General features: G+C 40.4%; 1 protein-coding gene across 2 annotated transcripts in view; it reads left to right on the forward strand.

Moving 5' to 3' along the window:
- tbl1x (transducin beta like 1 X-linked) overlaps window positions 1-12,773 on the forward strand; it is a 21,847-nt gene continuing 9,074 nt past the window's right edge. The window contains exons 1-2 of one of the 2 annotated variants that reach the window (XM_026375945.1): window positions 2-171; window positions 419-907. The gene's annotated coding sequence lies outside the window, so the exon portion shown is untranslated. Of the gene's footprint in view, window positions 172-418; window positions 908-12,773 lie in introns of both variants that reach the window. The other variant, XM_026375946.1, reaches the window with a different exon arrangement.

Below are 12,773 nucleotides of genomic sequence, written 5' to 3' on the forward strand. Positions count from 1 at the left end.
AAGAGAGGCTCAGGGGCCAGACTGCGAGACTCAGTCCTCGCTGCCTGTACTGAAACAAAATATCACAACAGTGACACGCTTTTAGGACGGGGTTTCGAAGGCGTGCTGTTTGAACGCCATATGTTGTGCGGACCCGGCGTGCGCAGGGGGACGCGCTCAGCTCCATTTTAGGTGGGTATTTAAGATGTAAAGGAAACATACAGTAGGTATGTGGTGCTGCCACAGCCCTTAAACCGGGAGGAAGGCAGCATATACGTATGTCTTTATAATGGAAGCTTCTCCCCCACATGGCGACACGGTTTCACTTCGGCGCGTAATGCAGCCATTGGGGTGTAGGCGCCATAACTCGGTGAGAGGAGGGAGGGGGGGGGGGGTTAATGAATTGATATAAACAGTGTGGTGTTTTCATGTTTTTCAGCTTTCAGGTTTAAGGTCAGCTCGCCTTCACCTCCACCCCTCCACCCCACACTTCTCTCCTATTCGCTGTGTGCGTCTCTCCCGCTGTCGATCAGCGCCTGCTGCTGCTGCTGTCTCTTTACGCTCCTGTTCTCAGTGAACAGTAAAACTCCACAGAGTAGCCTGCAGCCTCTCTCTCTCTCTCTCTCTCACACACACACACACACACACATACACGAACACACACTCTCTCACACGCACACACAAACAAACTCGGATCTACTCCAACTTCAGCGCCAGTTGTGCGTCCGGGCGAACGCGCTTTGTTACGCACCGACTTGTCCGACAGTGAGTCACACAGCCGCCGTCGGAACTTGAAATATGACGACAAGCAAAATGGGAGGAAAGTAGGCGCAAGCGTAACTACTGAAGTTGGGGCTTCTCTCCTTGTGGAAGAGGAAGAGGTGGCGGCGGACACCACGAGTTCACTCACACGCACACACGAGAAAAGGTAAGCCAGCAAAAGTCGACTTTACGCACACACACACTTACACACACACACACGGTCCGGGCTGCAGCGCATTCCGGCTGCATGTGCGTCCGTGCGTGGGTTTTACGCGAAGAGGATAATGACTTTGAGAAATGGGTGATTATGGCGTTGATGAGGGGGGTTACCGGCACAGCGTAGTCACCCCCCTGGACTCCACACGTGTGTTGAAATTCCTGCCTGTGTCTTTCGCTCCAAGTGAATCACTCAACGCACTTTTCTGATACTGTATTTATTCCTGTGCTCACATTAAACCTTGGTAGCCGAGCTGTGGACGACTTGACACAATCCAGTAAGTTTTAGAGGCTGAGGTTTGTCCCACTTTAGGTGAATAATTACGCGATCAGCTTTGCCATTAATAGCGCAATAGAAAACCTCCCAGCACTCTAAGATGCACCGGTGCAGTTTCAGTCATCCTGTTCAATCTGACATGTGAATGATACATATTTATATTGCCATGCAGACTTAGGAAACGCATGAGTGGGGGGAGGGGAGAGACATTCAACTGTACTAGACGTTGCCACCAGTTTTCAAGGGACAGTTCATGTTACAGTATAACTGTTTGTAATACTAAGCTCTCTCCTGATTGTGTCAACTGTCTGAAAACGCAACACAAGCACCATAATGTGCCAAAAGAAGTCCTGCTGGATGTGAAGCACGAGGAAATTGTGGTTGTCCATGTCCACATGTCACTTTAAAGACAGTTTACTGACAGAAAAGAGATGAAGAGACCCTGTGTGATCTGCTCTTATGTTTCACTCAGCAGCCCTGGCTGTTGTCTGTTGTTCAGGTAATGATGGGATCCAGCATTTACAGACACAGTGGAGATGCCTCGTCAGGTCTCTGAGCACCAAAGTGTTCATTATCTGTGTTAAAGCAAAAGCATTGGAACGATTCACAAGACATTAGCAGTTATAACATGCCGCTGTTTGATTGCTTTATTAACCTGAGTGATATTTCAGTGGCCCAAATAATTGACGCCAGAGCGCTGCCCCCCCCCCAGTCTCTTGTTGATTTGGTGAATTGTGTTTGTTGTTTGTTCACAATATCAGTCAACATTGTTTAGCTAGGGAAATCAAGTGGAGGCATTTTAACAAAGCAGTTGAACTGGAATGAGCATCTTTAAACAGTTCACCTATGTTGTCCTGTTAGATACAGTACTTGACAACTTACATGGATTTACACATTACAAAAGAACATACCCGCATGTGTGGATATCCCCCCCCCCCCCAAAAAAAAATATTTCTCTTAAGATCTGATTATGTAACATGCTGTCATTTCTTTCAAAAAAAAAAAAAAGCTGTAAACCAAGAAATAATAAAAGTGATTGCAGCCAGTGTAGCCTCGTTCTAAATCACGTTGTCAAGTTGACTGTTGTGTTTCCTTGGTGATTAAGCCTAATGGCAGTTTTCTACTGGGATCTGTGGCTTGTTGTGGTTCTGAATTTTCCTTTATTAGTCTCATTTTACTAAGTTAAAGGCCTTCTCTGTGTTTGTGTTTAGTTGTTGTTACTTCCTACTTTCTTGCTGTCTAGCCAACAGTCAACAGCTAAGTCATTACTGACAACATGGATCATGAATATGTGGTTGTTTTTCAGTAAAAATGAATGAATTCATCCTCCATAATTATTTTGTATCGAGCTGTATTTTACATTTCTCATATTAGCAGGAGGAAGACCAGTGTTTCTCCTACATGAAAGGCTGCAGAGGGGAGCAGGCTAAAGAAGGCACAACTGATTTAACTTTTTTTTGGAAGTTTACCAGAAGCGACCTCCCTCAAAAATAGATTTGGCGAGTATGTTTAGGGGTGCGGGGAGCTGCTTCTGAGACACTTTTGATGGAAACAGGACCATAGGGTAGAGTGGCGGCAATAAGCTCCTGCTGCCACAACACTGTAAGTCCAGTGACTGCAGATTTATTGTCTTGACCACGTCATTGTACAGCAGTCATTTAACTAAAAAACAGTGTTACTTATAGGTAACATATGTATATTGTGGAATTTTACATGATAAAACTGCTTTATCCACTGACACAGGAATTTAAAGAAAAGATTGAGTAATTAGATTCAAAGTCTAGACTTTCTGTGAAATTCTTATGGTGGAATAAATGTTCTGGACAAATCTAACATACCAAAGTCTGTCCTGTTTTTCCTTTGTCAAAAGTCACATGGCCTTCAACAGTAAATGACCTGTAACGTTTTTAAACAAACATGAAACAGGTTACTCCACTCCTCCCACTGTGGACTCCAGTTTTACTGGTTTTATATAAGATAATCTGTACATTCAAAGCGTTTGCACAATATGAGAGCGACTTGTTTGTTTTTTAATAATAATACTACATTATTATTTTCTGGAAACACCTGCTCATCCCAGGGATGTGTAATACTGAATACTGTCATGCCAGATTTATTGGTTCAGGAAATCTTTGGACATTTACATCCACTGCTAAAATGCTTCAATACCTTATTGATGTTTCAACACTGCAATAATCAAGCCTCAGACATAAGGCTTAGTAAAGCAGACAACTGCTGCACAAGAACTATGCTGCAGTGATCAGATCAGAACAGCTGCTATAGTGAGCTGGGAAAGGCACACCAACACTTATTTCTTTCTAGGGTGGCAAGGAGATTGATTGGCTTTGTAGTTTTTGTGGCCTTTAGTGTAACGTAGCTCTCATCTCATTTAACCGTTGGTGCACCATGTAGAATTACAATACAGTGTCTGACAGTAACACTTTTAATAGCGGACGGATACTGTAGTGGAAAGATCGCCGCCCTCCATGAGGGGGACTGGGCTTTGAATCCCAGCTGGCCTACCTCCAGTAGGGGTGCTTAGGCTTACCCTGCCTTTGCCTTGTACTTTATAAGTTGCTTTGGATAAAAGTGTCTCCCAAATGACTAAATGTAACTGTAATAGATTTTAATTATTAATGGCAGGCCATAATGAATGAATCCTTGAATACATATATATGTATACTTCTCAGAACACTGTAGTTATCATTTGAGCGTTTGGCTATATCCTTTACTTATGAGTCATTAGAGACAGAGCAATTTTTTTCTTGTCTCGTATTACATTTCTGAAATTCTCAAAAAAAAAAAAAAAAAAAAAAAAAAAATCAGCTGACCTATTGGGCAATTTTCTGTCTGGCATAAGATTAAGGTTTTTTGCTTTCTATATTTGTAGTTTGCTCAGAGGTAAGAGTGCATTACACTAACTACTAAACAAAATTGACTGTGTTGCTTATCTTTTCATATATATTTCAATTGCAAATGTATACTTACAATTGTGATATTGATTTCAACCACATTGCCAGCATGCTAACCACTTTTGTAAACCAGAGGTGAGGACTCGCAGTGGAGGCAAATTGCAGTCATTACAAAGATGGCTTTAGTGCTGCCTATTAAAAGAACAATAGTAGTTTTATTATGTCTTAATTACATGTGTTAGACAACATAACAATTTCCGTTTTTTGGTATCTAAATATGTAATTGCCAGTGTTCAATGTCCTCATTACCTCTCACTTGAGAGTTGCAGATTGAATAGCTATAGCTGTATTGGTTTTCTTAATGCTTCAAACACTCTGAAACATTCCTAGTTCACATTTTAGTGTCTTTTCATTTGATCTTCATTAGAGGGACACAGTTGATTTAGTACTCTGAGTGCTCAGAGGCCATAAATGAATAATGTTGGCCTGCAGATTGTCTACCTGCCTTTTGTTCTTTGACAGGATTTGAGCAGAAACATTATGTCTTTGGTTTCACTGCTGTATGTGGTCTCAGGTTTGGAAAAATTCATCTCCATTCATCTTGCAGTCAGTCCTAAATAGATTTTTGGTAAGTCATTCATATGTAACTACAGTGGACCCAGTGAAATGAGGCACAGAAATGAAGGTTCATTTAATAAAACAGTGTGCTCAAAACCGAAATAGATCCCCTGTTCATAAGAAGGGCAAGGAAGTCCCTGAGAAAGTCCCTGTCAGCCCCGTGGTGCTGCAAAGCTCTGTATCTGGCTGTCCAAATATTTCTGTAACAGTATTTATTTATGATGGGCCATGGGGGGAGGTGAGCCATTCTCTCCCTCCAAAAGAGACGTGCAGTGTTCATGGGCTATCAGCCAATTGGCAGACCAGTGGTTACTCTGAAATAACAACCATACAAGTACTGGGTAGTTCAAGGCTATAGTTATTTATCTGGATTTATTTTGGGTTCATCATTGTGTCTGATGTGCCTTGACTGTGTCCATGAGTGTATTTAAATTAGAGAGGGCGAGACAAAGCAACACGCCTTTAACTGTGAGTTAAATAATTGTCTAGCGGCTATTTCGTTTATATTTTTATTTATAACATATAATTCAGTTTACTTCTTTACAGACGGTATATTTTTTACACGCACCTGTCTGTTTTTATGCTGAGTTAAAGGACAGTTTGTTTTGTGGTTCATTCTGTAAGATTAATCTCAAGTTGGTCTGTAACTTTTTTAATTTTCAGTGTTGGAAGAACTATTAATGCAGGTGGATGACTGTTCAGGAAGTTGAGCAAGCACATGCATGCTAGAATAAGAAGCTTTTTCACTAAAGGGAATATTATTTTTACTACCCCTGCTGAGTCAGCCACGTAAGCCTAGCTTCTTTGTGTTTTGTGTAACAGTGAAGTAGATGTGAAGAAAAGTATGTACTCACAAAAGAATAAAGAGAACAGCAGATAACATAAAAGACATGACCACAATGCATATTTGTTTAACTTTGTATAGAGCGATGGTGTGGGAAAGTCACCAACATCTTCCATTACTATGTCATTGTACATCGTGGTTTGATATGAGGGGGTGATATGGCTAAAAATATGACCACAATACATGTTTTCATGTGTTATATATTCACCTATGATTTATACCGGTAGCACTATTAATAAGGAAGGAAACATTTAACATATTTGTTTGATTTCAAGAATGTTTACTATGATATTTGTTATGATAAGCTTCCACTAAATAGGATGTTGTGATCAAATTGTTTGGCCCCAGTCTGACTTGTAGTATATAGATACTCTCATCAGAAATTTTTATTTACTGTACATACAGAAAATGTTGATTAAACAATCTGTGGGTTGTGTACAGACACCAGCAATCACAGAGTTAATGTTCATTAGTAACAGCTGAAATGACCAGCCGCCTTCCACTTCTGTCATTTTTTAACCAGTAAATGCAGAGTCAGCACCGGCTAAAAATGAGAAGCTGCTTGCTGAAACTTTGGTGCACTGCCATTTTCCAATGATAATGGAGTCAGAGTTCAGCACATTTTGCCAACATCAGTGTCTACTCATGTTTCATGTTCCCAAACTTAGACGTTTTCTCTCTCTTATGCCACAGAATAAGGATTTTAATCTTGTGAGGATCTTGTGAAGTTAGATTGTCACAACAATCTAATCTGTTGTTCACACCTGCTTTTTTTAAGCTCTGTGAAAGTGAAGTGAGTTGTACTTAACTTCTCTTTATGCATTTTCTATACTTTTAATATCTATGTTGAATTGGGGAATTTTGGGTTTAACATTAAAGATTTTTCTGGATCTGAATCCAGTTTCAATTTGTTGTTTTGTATTATTAAGCTATAACTTGATATTTATGAATCTTATTTCTTAAAACGTTAAGAATACAATTTGTCAGTATACAGAAATTGGGATTTGGGGTGTATGTGTAAAACTTTAGCCAGTCAACCAGTGATAGGAGTGTGCTGTTTTCAGGAAAACCCTGAATTGTGGCTTTGAGCACACTTCTCCGGAAACGAAAGGGCCATCTGTAAGACTGCTAGTGAAAGTTTCATGTTTTCTGCTGCATGGTTTGTAATTTCCGTCTTCTTCTTCTGTAATTTCAAACGTGTCGACGTCATATCACGACTGGCTACACACACAAACACACACACATATTTTTGTATGGCAGTCAGTGTGAGGACACTCATTGACATAATGCATTTTCTAGCCACCTACTGTCGCGTAGGCCATGCTAATCTAATTTTTAATTTCCCATGTACTGCCTTACCCTAACCATCACAACTAACTGCCTCACCCTAAACTAACCCTATTCAAAACCTAGATCTAACCCTAACCCTAAAACCTAGTCTTAAGCCCTGAAGTTGCTCTTACACCCTTCTTATAGTGAGGATCGGCTAAAATGTCCTCACTTTGTAAAATGTTCTCAGTCCAATGTTTAAAAATTCATGCTGGTCCTCACAATGATAGCCATACAAACACTCACACACACATATTCTGTATAGTTACCATTTATCTCTCTGCATTTTTCAGACCTGGATACTGATGCACTTGGAAACACACTTTAATTCAAAAAGAGTCAACGGAGACTTAAAATGAAGATCAGTATTTCAGCTCACTTGTCTGCTCTGTTTGATTGACCCTGATGTCAGATGGAAGGAAAGCTCAAGGAGGGGGGGGGGGTATTTAGGGTGGCATGAGCAGCTGTTGACAGAGAAGCGAGATCTTCTGGTCACCATAGCAACACTTGTATTGCCCACACTGATGTGTTGCCGTGTTTACAGCTTATTTTGTGCAATCCTCATTTTGCAGATTCGCTGGCCGAGGCCTTTGTGTTGACTTTACAGTGTCCAAGACATTCAGTTTTCCTTTTTATTGAATGAATGTTGAAATATGCATTTATTCTACCTGAATGTATGTACGATCTCCAATACAAGAAAATTACTATAAATAATAACATATGTAGATGCTGGAAGACTGTCAGTTGTTTTCAATTAAATGTACAGATCATCTACTCTTAATTTCAAATGAAATACACAGGAAGTCATAGCTATAGCTTACTATATCTATGATATCATCACCATGATATGATAATCAACACATAAACATACAAAGTGTGCACTGGCTCATGTTCACAAATGTGCCTTTGTTGTACAGTTATTCTATATTATTCAGTGTTCTTGATAGGTGAAGATGGACAAATTGTCTTCCACAATATATTAGTACAGAAGGGTAGGATGGCTATTTATATTTATGTAAGTATGAAGTAACAAATGGCATGTAGATTGTCTGAGGTTTTTGCTGCTTTTTTCTTTTATTCCCACAATCTCCTCCACACAAAGTATTTACTTGGCACCCACCCCCACACAGGCATAAACATGTGCATGCCCTACAGCGACTGGTTCTTTGTCTGCTTACATGCTCATATGAAACCAGGTTATTTGGAGAAACAAGATTAAGGCAGGAGATCAGACAGTGTTGACATGCAGTAACCTGGTTCCCCTAACAACTATCTTTATGTGAAGCAGGTTGATAATCTGATTTCTTTCTTTCCTTTTTTACTACAGTGGGCAAGTGTTGCTGATATTTACAATAATCTTTGGAGTTTTTAGTCCTGGAAACACCTGAGTTCCCATCTTTGAACAATATAAAACTGCTAATATGTTGAGCATTTTACAGACACCAATAGGCAAGAGTGAGTTGATGTTTTTAGGTTTGGCGTGAGAGTGAATGTTTGATCCCGGAGCCCTTGTGATCCTCCCCATCGGTCGCCATCCCACATTCGTTCTCCGGGGGGAAAATATAATTGAAGACAGTGTGAATGTGGGGTTCACACCTAACACTCACATTGCTGCAAACACATCGAGGCATATTTCTGTGCTCCATTGTAATTTGTAAGAGAACAATAACATTGGGAAACGTTGGCAGTATCAGTGGATACAGTTGCACTACCCTCCAGCTCCATAGTTTGTAACACCGATGACCCTTTTAATTGTTAACCGCTGAAAGAACTAGTCGATAAGGCCTCCTGGTAACAAGGCAAACAAACTATTAACCGTGGAGAGCCAGTAGACTGTAGGTTTTCTACCAATTGATCACCTCAGCAGCGTTTCAAGCATGTTTCCCCTCTACTTAACAGAGTGTTAATCAGTGGGTGGATCCTTTTGGTTGGAATAAAAAACATGCACACTGTTGTTTCTCTTGGCACACAGTTGGCCACCCCTGGTGAACATAAAAAGTAGGAAGTGTGGGAGAAGTGTTTCCCCTAGAGACCGAAGGCTACCCTCCCCCACCGTTTGCCGACCTACATTGGCTGTCGCTGAGTGACTCATTGAGAGATGGGAAGAGTAATGCAGAAATGGTTGTTGTGATTACCTGTTTAGGAGATCATTATTTATCTCCTACTCATTTCACCCTTCCCTCCCCATCAGTGTCTCGCCCTCACCCCCCCCCCCCCCCCCCTCGCGACTGCAGCCCAAGCAGAAGCTTCAAAGGCGGGTTTTACTCAGCAGAGCAGTTCAAGAGAAAATGGCTGCTGTTTCCAGGTCTTGTTTGCACATCTGTCAGGAGGTGACTGTTCAGGAGAAAATGAGGTCCTCGCTTTGCTGGTTTTCAACGTCATTCTTTTCAAACCAGCATGTGTAGGAGATGGCTTGTTGTTCAGTTCTCACTGTTTTATTATTTTTCAGATGTTCAGGAGGCATTTTATGAGACTCCAGTGACATGGCAAGCTTGATTTAGAGTGCTGTTGAAAAGCTTATTTGCAGTGGCATGTTTATTTAGACCAGGGTAGCTGAAGTTTAACAAAAGTCTTTAAATTGACTGTGTTTACATACTTGTAGTTGTAGAAGTATATGGTTTGGGACGTGTGTTGCGTACATAATTAGTGTAATTTAAATCTGTTTGTGGTTTGGATGGAACACTGAAGCTCTGTGTTGTTGACAGGCTGTTGCAGCATGAATGCCTTTATTATTCCTTTGCTTTGACCGCAGCCTCAGGACATAATGCACCAAGGTGCAAGTGCGGACGAATGCTTGATAAACTGGTGGTGTAGCTTACTTTGTCAATAAATGCTGCAAGAGTGCTGCAAACACCCTAATGAGCCTCATGACCATAGCAGTGGTTATCATGATTTACCCTGTAAGGTTTTAATTTGTCTTTCTTTTCTGCAGTCATCTGTTTGCATTTGATAATGTTAACACCACTAAAATTTCCACTATTTTGATTATGTGTTTAAATATAACCAACATACCAGTCATGCTAAAAAGGGGTTTTTGTATTACACAGGTTGACAGTGGTTGAGATGGTTTTGAAGCAATTGTTATTCAGTCGTGAAATGACAACACTGAGTGGTTTTGCCTCAGACACTTTGCCACACCAACATAAAATGAGTTCCTGGTGTTGCCATTAATGTGCGTTTGACTGGTCATTCGTCTAACCCACAATTTGAGAGAATGACAACTTAGAACAGTGCAAGGACTGTCAAAGGACAGAAGAGTCTTTTTTGCAGGACCTGCCAACAGACCAATTGAAAGGAATAAAAGTAGGACATGAAAAGGAATACAATGTATTTGTTTAGTTGGCGTTTGTTTTTAGGAGCCTATAATTAAGTGTAATTAAGTATTTTTGTTGTTGTTTTTTGGCCGTTTTGGTTCAAGGTGGCTTCCAGGACTATTAGAAAATGCTATTTTTAATTGATGGGACATTGTAAATGCTGACATAGTGTGCATGGTGTAATTACTTTTTCAAACAGAATGGAGAGCTGTGAATATTTGACCGTATTCAGAGTATAAGCTGGAATCGTCAGGTCCCACTGCAGCAATAGAGCAATTAGGTCAGCAGGCTGGCAAGTTGTCTTGAATGTAGAATCCAGTATGTTGTGGCATAATAGGAGTTTGAGATTGTTGCTTTCTGTATTTTCCTTTAGTTATACTCGGAGCCAAATGTGAATTATTCAGATAAATGTTGATGTTTATTTAGAAAGCTGTCAGAGTATTATCTGGTTTCTCTAATATACGTGGTTTTGCAGGAATCATTTCTCTAAGTCTCCACAATGCAGGTGGAGAGTGTAGAGTTGTCATTGTCTACTGTAAATATCTATCATCTTGGTATGTTTCTTTTTTCAGTGGAATTATATCTGTAGACTTTACGCCCCTTATCACTTGAGTGGATAGCTTTAAAGCCATTGCAGAGGTTAGCATTTTGTCTCATTTGCAGGAAAACACATTGTTTGGTCAAGGAGGTTTGTATGCCAAGGGAGTTGTATAATGGATGATGGCACCATGGGCCCATCAGATAGAGGCATTATTACTGCTGCCCTGCACTGATGGGACCTGATCCCCTCCAGGCTGCCTGTTAATTTTGTTTCCAGTTGTTTGGTATGTAGCTATACTGCAACCTTGCTTTACATGGCGATCCTGGTCCCATATGTAAGTGAATTATCTTACAGTGGCTTTTAGGATATGCTTGCTACAGTAGACAAGTTTAGCTTTAGATTGTTTTTGGAAGAAAGGAACAAAAAACTTCTACCTTTTTATTTGATTACAGATTTGTGTGGTATTTTTTTTACATTATTTGACCTCTCTAACAACCTCACAAAATAATTATCACATTTCTCACAGTTTCAACTTAACTAAGAAATTCTAACCTTGTAAAAGAAGAAGTCATGGCAGAGCTGATGTATTGGATTATAATAGATTGTACCTCTGACCCTAATGACGTGTCCACTTAGTGTATTATATAGCTATAAATGACACATCACATATAGCGGCTGCACCAGTTACAGGGTTCTTAGTATTGTCTGTTGTGGTACAATAAAGGCAGACTCTATCTGAAAGAATATACCACGGTGAAAAAGTGAATAATTCATGTTGAGTAGCATGTTCAACCCCTCTGGCTGTCTGCCCACTGGTAATTGGGACAGTACCATTCTCTGTCTATTTCGCTCGATCGGTCTTCGTGCTATGCTACCAAAAGGAAACTTGAGTGGGCCTGGATAGAGTTTGAAACGACTTTTGTACTCATAACCACTCCTTTATTTACTCTTATTCTCAGCAAAATGTCTGGAACAGTTATATACCAATTAAAGATGGAGTGATCTGCTAGTATTAAAGTCACTGAGAGGTGACGTGCATAGGGGCTTTGATATATTGGACAGCAAGTGAGCTGATGATGTGTTGAAAGGGAAGAATGGGCAAAAGTAAAGATCTGAGCAACTTTCACATGGGCCAAACTATGGTGGCTAAAAGACTGGGTCCAAGCATTTCCAAAACAGCAGTTCTTGTGGGTACGCAGTGGTCAGCACCTCCTAAAAGTAGTTCAAGGAAGGATATCCAATAAACTGACAACAGCATCACTGGCACTGAGAAGCAAAAGAAAGGGCCTAGAATAGGCATGTGAATGCAAGACCTGGACCACGGTCTGATAATCTTGCTCCTTGAGTCCTGGCATTCATGTGGATGTTTTTGGCCCGTACCACCCACTTAAACATTGTTGCAGGACAAGGTAATGCAATAACTGTTCAGGAATGCTTTGATGCAAAGCCTTCGAGGTGTTGACTTGTCTTCCAAATTTCCCAGGTCTCAATTTGATCGAGCATCTGTGGGATGTGGTGTTCAAACAAATAACAAGTCTCATTGATGGGGGGGCCCCATTTCACAACTTGCACGACTCAAACAGATATGCTGCTGATGTCTTAGTGCCAAATACCAGAGGACACCTTCAGATTGATTCCTGTGGTCCTGTGTGGTAGAATAAGGGGGAACTACATGATATTAGACAGGCTGCAGTTAGTTTCTTTTCTTACCATTCAAGCAATGTTGTTCCATCTACCCTGCTCTTGTAATGAATATACATTTAAAAAGCAATTCCATTGGGAATGTATGAACTCTATCATATTTGTGCAGCATTTGTCAGCCTGAGGATATATCTATGATGGAATTAAAAATGTAATTACATTTTCTTTCTTTCAGCTCCTATCAGTTATGAGACTATCTCAAGTGAAATGTTAACATGAGCTCTGTTAAACACCTCTATTTGTTGAAAATAACTCACAAGGGAAGGTCAGGCTTCCCTTG

This window comes from Anabas testudineus, chromosome 21, assembly GCF_900324465.2.
Source record: "Anabas testudineus chromosome 21, fAnaTes1.2, whole genome shotgun sequence".
Classification (NCBI taxonomy): domain Eukaryota; kingdom Metazoa; phylum Chordata; class Actinopteri; order Anabantiformes; family Anabantidae; genus Anabas; species Anabas testudineus.